Source organism: Chelonoidis abingdonii, chromosome 24 (genome assembly GCF_003597395.2).
Source record: "Chelonoidis abingdonii isolate Lonesome George chromosome 24, CheloAbing_2.0, whole genome shotgun sequence".
Taxonomy (NCBI): domain Eukaryota; kingdom Metazoa; phylum Chordata; order Testudines; family Testudinidae; genus Chelonoidis; species Chelonoidis abingdonii.
The window spans coordinates 2,449,390-2,456,218 of NC_133792.1; positions in this window are offsets into that span (position 1 = coordinate 2,449,390).

Here is a 6,829-nt window from a genome sequence, read left to right on the forward strand (position 1 = left end):
CATATCAAATGCCTTACTGAATCAAGGTGATAGAATCCACTGCATTTCCTTTGTCTAAAAAATCTGTTACCTTCTCAAGAAGGAGATCAGGTTGGTTTGGCACAATCTACCTTTTGTAAACCATGTTGTATTTGTCCCAGTTACCATTCACCTAAATGTCCTTATATTTTTCCTTCAACATTTTTTCCAAGACCTTGCATACTACAGATGTCAAACTGACAGGCCTGTAGTCGCCCAGATCACGTTTTTTCCTTTTCTTAAAGTGGAACTATGTTAGCAATTCTCAGTCATTGTACAACCCTGAGTTTACAGATCTATTAAAAATTCCTGCTAATGGCTTGCAATTTCATGTGCCAGTTCCTTTAACATTCTTGGATGAAGATTATCTGGCCCTGATTTCATCCCATTAGCTGTTCGAGTTTGGCTTCTACTCAGATGTGGTAAATCTACCTCATAGCCTCATTCCCAGTTGTCATCCTATCCATTATCCCTCAGTTCCCTCATTAGCCTCTTAAGACTGAGCAGTATTGTTTGATACAGGGCCATGCCTAGATTATCCTTAACCTCCACTCCATCCTCGTGTTTAGTGGTCCCACTTCTTCTTTCTTTGTTTTCTTCTTTTTATATGGCTATAGAACCTTTTGTATGGTTTTAATTCTCTTTGCAAGGTCCAACTCTACGTGGCTTTGGACTTTCTCACTTTATCCTACATGTTCTGACCTCAATAAGGTAGCTTTCCTTGCTGATCACTCACATCTTCCATTCCTTGTAGGCTTTCTGCTTTTTCTATATCACCTCTCTGAGATGCTTGCTCATCCAGCTTGCCTAATTCCTGCTATGAATTTTTTCCCTTTCTTGGAATGCAAGCTTCTGATAGTTTCTGCAACTTGAGTTGAAGTAATTCCAGGATTCCTTCACCTTTAGATCCCAAGTTCTTCAGTCCAATCCACTTCCCTAACTAATTTCCGTAATTCTTTAAAATTAGCCTTTTGAAATAAAAACCCTACTCACAGATCTATTTTTGTTATCCTTCCATTTAGTTAAACTGAATTAGCTCATGATCGCTCGAACCAAGGTTGTCCCCTACAACCATTTCTTCTATATAGTCCTCACTACTCACCAAAATCAAATCTAAAATGGCGTCCCTTTGTTGGTTCTTCAACTATTTGGTGAAGAAATCCATCAGCTACGCATCTAGGAAATCTGATCCCCATTATTATAACTAGCACTTGTCCTTCAGTCTATATCTGGGAAGTTAAAGTCTCCCATGTCACACAATCCATTAGTGTTTACTTCATTTAAAACATTAAAAAGGTCTTCTCCATATCCAAATCAGATCCGGCGTCTGTAGCACACCCCAAGCATGTCTCAGGGAGAAGGACGGCATCCCCTACAGCCTGCTCAGGAAGCGAGACCCCGGCTGCCTCGTGCTCTCCGGCATCTTCAACCTGTGCCGGCGCTTTGGCAGGTCTCCCACCTCCTGGAAGAAGGCCATGACCGTCCTGATCCACAAAAAGGGCGAGCGAGACGACCCCAGCAACTGGAGACCCATCTCCTCTGCTCCACGATGTACAAACTATACGCCGGCTGCCTGGCAGCCAGGATCACGGAGTGGGCAACGACCGGGGGAGCCATCAGCCCGGCCCAGAAGGGCTTCATGCCGTCAGAGGGGTGCTACGAGCACAACTTCCTGCTCCAGACCATCCTCCAGATGACCAAGAGGGCGCGGAAGCAGTGCGCGATAGCGTGGCTCGACCTGTCCAATGCCTTCGGGTCCATCCCCCACCACCACATCTTCAACACTCTACGGGAGTTCGGGATGCCCGAGTCCTTCCTTTGCCTGATCCGGGAACTCTACGAACACTGCAGCACCACCATCCGTTCGGTCGAAGGGGAAACCGCCGAGATCCCGATCCACAGCGGTGTGTAAAGCAGGGCTGCCCCCTCAGCCCAATCATCTTCAACCTCGCCATGGAGCCGCTCCTGCGGCGATCTCCAACGGCGCTGACGGCTTCGACCTGCACGGCGAGAGGGTGAGCGTCTTGGCCTATGCGGATGACCTGGTCCTGATAGCGGACGACCCCGAGAGGCTCCAGGGCATGCTCAACACCATCGGGAGAGCCGCTGACTGGACGGGTCTCCGCTTCAATGCCAAAAAGTGCGCGTCCCTCCACGTCGACGGGAGCAAAAGAGACTCGGTGCTGGCGACGGAGCTCCAGATCCAGGGCGAGCCCGTCGTCCCCCTGGCCGAAGGGCAGGCGTACCAACACCTCGGCACGCCGACGGGCGTCCGCGTCCGGCAGACCCCCGAGGACACCATCCGGGAGATCCTGCAGGACGCTGCCAAGATCGACGCATCGCTGCTGGCCCCATGGCAAAAGATCAACGCCCTCAACACTTTCCTGATCCCCCGCATCGCCTTCGTCCTGAGAGGTTCCGCCGTGGCAAAGGTGCCCCTCAACAAGGCGGACAACACCATCCGGCAGCTGGTCAAAAAGTGGCTGTCCCTGCCCCAGAGAGCCAGCAACGAGCTCATATACATTGCTCACAGGCACGGGGCGCCAACGTCCCCCGCATGGGAGACCTCTGTGACATTGCGGTCATCACGCACGCCTTCCGCCTCCTGACGTGCCCGACACCACAGTAAAGAGCGTCGCGGCGACCGCCCTGCACACCGTCGTCGAGAAGCGAATCGGCAGGCCTCCTCCAGCCAGGATGTAGCCACTTTCCTGAGCGGCTCCCTGGACGGTGAATTCGCCGAGACAGGTGGGACATCGCCTCGCTGTGGTCCCGCGCCCGCAACGCCACGCGCCGACTAGGGAAGCGACTGGGCTGCCGCTGGGTATGGAGCGAGGAGCGGCAGGAGCTGGGAGTTCTGGTGCCGCAGATCGAGACGGAGGGCAGCATCACCGTCAGCCCCGGAGCCAGAGGCGTGCTGGAGAAGTCCCTGAAGGCCGCCGTCCACGCGCTCTACGTGGACACCCTGAGGAAAAAACCCGACCAGGGCAAGGCCTTTGAGGTGACCAGCAAGTGGGACTCCAGCAACCACTTCCTCCCCGCGGGCAGCTTCACCCGCTTCGCCGACTGGCGGTTCATACACCGCGCCCGGCTAACTGCGTCCCGCTCATGGAGCCATCCGTCACGGGAACCGGGACAAGCGCTGCAGGAAGTGCGGGTACACCCTGGAGACCCTGCCCCACGTCCTGTGCAGCTGCAAGCCCCACGCCAGAGCCTGGCAGCTGCGCCACAACGCCGTCCAGGACCGCCTAGTGAAGGCCATCGCCCCACACCTCGGTGAGATTGCAGTCAACCGCACCATCCCCGGCACCGACAGCCCGCTGCGCCCAGACATCGTCGTCACGGACGAGGAGCGGAAAAGATCATCCTCGTCGACGTGACGATCCCGTTCGAGAACAGGACCCCGCGTTCCGCGAAGCCCGAGCCCGTAAACTCGAAAAATACGCCCCCCTTGACTGACACCTTGCGGGCAAAGGGCTACGAGGTTTACACGACGCCCTGATCGTCGGGGCGCTAGGCGCCTGGGACCCCTGTAACGAACGTGTACTTAGGGCCTGTGGGGTGGGCCGTCGCTATGCGCGACTCATGAGACGTTTGATGGTCTCGGACACTATCCGGTGGTCCTAGGGACATTTACACCGAACACATCACCGGCCACCGCCAATACCAGGAGTGAGCCGATGTGGCTTCACGCACCACGGGGGGAGGGGGAAACCCTTAAAACCCCCCTACTAAACTACATCCCTGAGTCCTGAACCCACCGATCTGGATTCCACCATGTGAGGGTCATCCTGTCCCATTACCCGGCCCGCTTACTCTAATCATGGCTATGTGTAACCCATTATATGAGCGATGTACCCTCACTGCTCCCCTACTGTATCTTGACCCCACCCACCGTACACCCCGCATTGGGGACATTACAGACTGTATATATTATATGCTAACCAATAACCAAATACCAGCGTCCCCCATACTCTGTATGTTACCCCCGATGACTAATAACTGACATCAAACTCTGTGTATCATCTTTATTTAAATATTCTCTAATAAACAATCTGGCTCCACAAGGGGACTGCACCACCAGCCATAGATACCTGTCCCACCATCTCTCAATTCAGTGGGTTGTGGAACCCATGTCCCTTGTCTAGCAAGTACCACCCCCAACTGAGGTTGAGTCATTTCTGTCACAAAGCAGTCCCACAGCTCCCCATCACACAATCATGGTGACAAACTTTTTTTTACCTCCTGCCCCAATAACAAAGAAATTGGGATCCCAGAGCTGTTAAAATTCACCATCCCAAGCTGCTGTGGGCTTATGCTAAGTTGAGGGTGGATGCCAATGGAAATCTGTCCACACCTTTTGAGATTCTTGACATTCTTTCCACACTTCCCTACAATTCACCACCACCAGATGTCCAGATTACAACTCTCTCCCCCTCTCTCGTGGTTAGAGAGATGATCCTGAACATTCTGGTGGGTGAATTGTAGGGAGTGTTGGAAAGAATGTCAAGAATCTCAAAAAGGTGTGGACCAGATTTCCAATTGCATTCCACCCGCAACTTAGCATAAGCCCACAGCAGCTTTGGATGGTGATTTAAAACAGCTCTGGGATCCCCAATTTCTTTGTTAATGGGGCAGGAGAAAAAAAAGTTTGTCACCCTGATGAATTGTGTGAATGGGGCTTTCGGGACTGCTTCTGGGACAGAAATGACTCAACCTCAGTTGGGTGGTACTTGCTAGACAAGGGACATGGGTTCCACAACCCACTGAATTGAGAGAGGGTGGGGACACGGTATCATATGGCTGGTTGTGCAGTCCCCTTGTGAGCCAGATACCAGTTCCACCTCTCCACTGGGATGTCAGAGTTGACTTTTTATTACCTTAAGACCTCTAGATTACAGGGTCACGAGCTAGACACTCACTTTGGACAAATGGTACGATTAGCAGTGGGAGCATCCCCTACTATGTGCTGAGATCACTAAAGAGTTGAATCACAAGAGAGCTGCAATTACTGGGCTGGGAGCACTGATACTTATTTCTTCAGGATAATTCTGGATAACCAAGAACAATAGCCTCTTTTGCAGCTCTCATTTACATTACTAATGCTCCAACTGCAAGTATTCAAGGCTGAAGAATCTTTTTATGGCCGCAGGTGATCCCAGAATAGAGAGGTTAAATAGTAGGGACCATCTGATGTTTTGAGGTGTAAATCTTTTGCAGAGAAAGATTTAAATGTTATTAGAGAATATTTAAATTAAAGATGTATACCACAGAGTTTGATGCGCCAGTTATTATCATCGGGGTTAACATACAGAGTATAGGGGGACGCGTGGTATTTGGTTATTGGTTAGCAAAAATATATTACAGTCTGTAATGTCCCCAATGGCGGGAAGTGTACGGTGGGTGGGGTCAAAGGATACAGGTAGAGGAGCGAGTGAGGGGTACATCGCTCATATAATGGGTTACACATAGCCATGATTAGAGTAGGCGGGCGGGTAATGGGGACAGGATGACCCTCACGTGGTGGAATCCAGTCGGTTTAGGTTCAGGACTCAGGGGATATAGTTTAGTAGGGGGGGTTTAAGGGTTTTCCCCCTCCCCCCGTGGAATGCTTGAAGCCACGACGGCTCACTCACTGTATTTGGCGGTGCCGGGTGAGTGTTCAATGTAAATGTCCCTAGACCACTGGGATAGTGTCCAGACCATCAAGACGTCTCATGATAGTCGCGCATAGCGACGGCCCACCCCGGCACAGCCCTAAGCACACGTTCGTTACAGGGGTCTCCAGGCGCTAGCGCCCGACATCAGGGCCGTCGGTGTAAACCTCGTAGCCCTTTGCCCGCAAGGTGTCAGGTCAAGGGCGGATTTTTCGAGTTTACGGGCTCGGGCTTCGCGGAACGCCAGGGTCCTGTTCTCGAACGGGATCGTCACGTTCGACGAGGATGATCTTTTTCCGCTCCTCGTCCGTGACGACGATGTCTGGGCGCAGCGGAGCTGTCGGTGCCGGGGATGGTGCGGTTTGACTGCAATCTCACCAGGTGTTGGGGCGATGGCCTTCACTAGGCAGTCCTGGACGGCGTTGTGGCGCAGCTGCCAGGCTCTGGCGTGGGGCTTGCAGCTGCACAGGACATGGGGCAGGGTCTCCAGGTGTACCCGCACTTCCTGCAGCGCTTGTCCCGGTTCCCGTGACGGATGGCTCCATTGAGTGGGGACGCAGTTCAGCCGGGCGCGGTGTATGAACCGCCAGTCGGCGAAGCGGGTGAAGCTGCCCGCGGGGAGGAAGTGGTTGCTGGAGTCCCACTTGCTGGTCACCTCAAAGGCCTTGCCCTGGTCGGGTTTTTCCTCAGGGTGTCCACGTAGAGCACGTGGACGGCGGCCTTCAGGGACTTCTCCAGCAAGCCTCTGGCTCCAGGGGCTGACGGTGATGCTGCCCTCCGTCTCGATCTGCGGCACCAGAAACTCCCAGCTCCTGCCGCTCCTCGCTCCATACCAGCGGCAGCCCAGTCGCTTCCCTAGTCGGCGCGTGGCGTTGCGGCGCGGACCACAGCGAGGCGATGTCCCCCCTGTCTGGCGGCAATTCGCCTTCCAGGGAGCCCGCTCAGGAAAGTGGCTACATCCTGGCTAGAGGGTGGCCTGCCGATTCGCTTCTCGTGGTGCGTGTGCAGGGCGGTCGCCACGGGACGCTCTTTACTGTGGTGTCCGGGCACGTCAGGAGGCGGAAGGCGTGCGTGATGACCGCGAATGTCACAGAGGTCTCCCATGCGGGGGACGTTGGCGCCACCGTGCCTGTGAGCAATATATATGAGCTCGT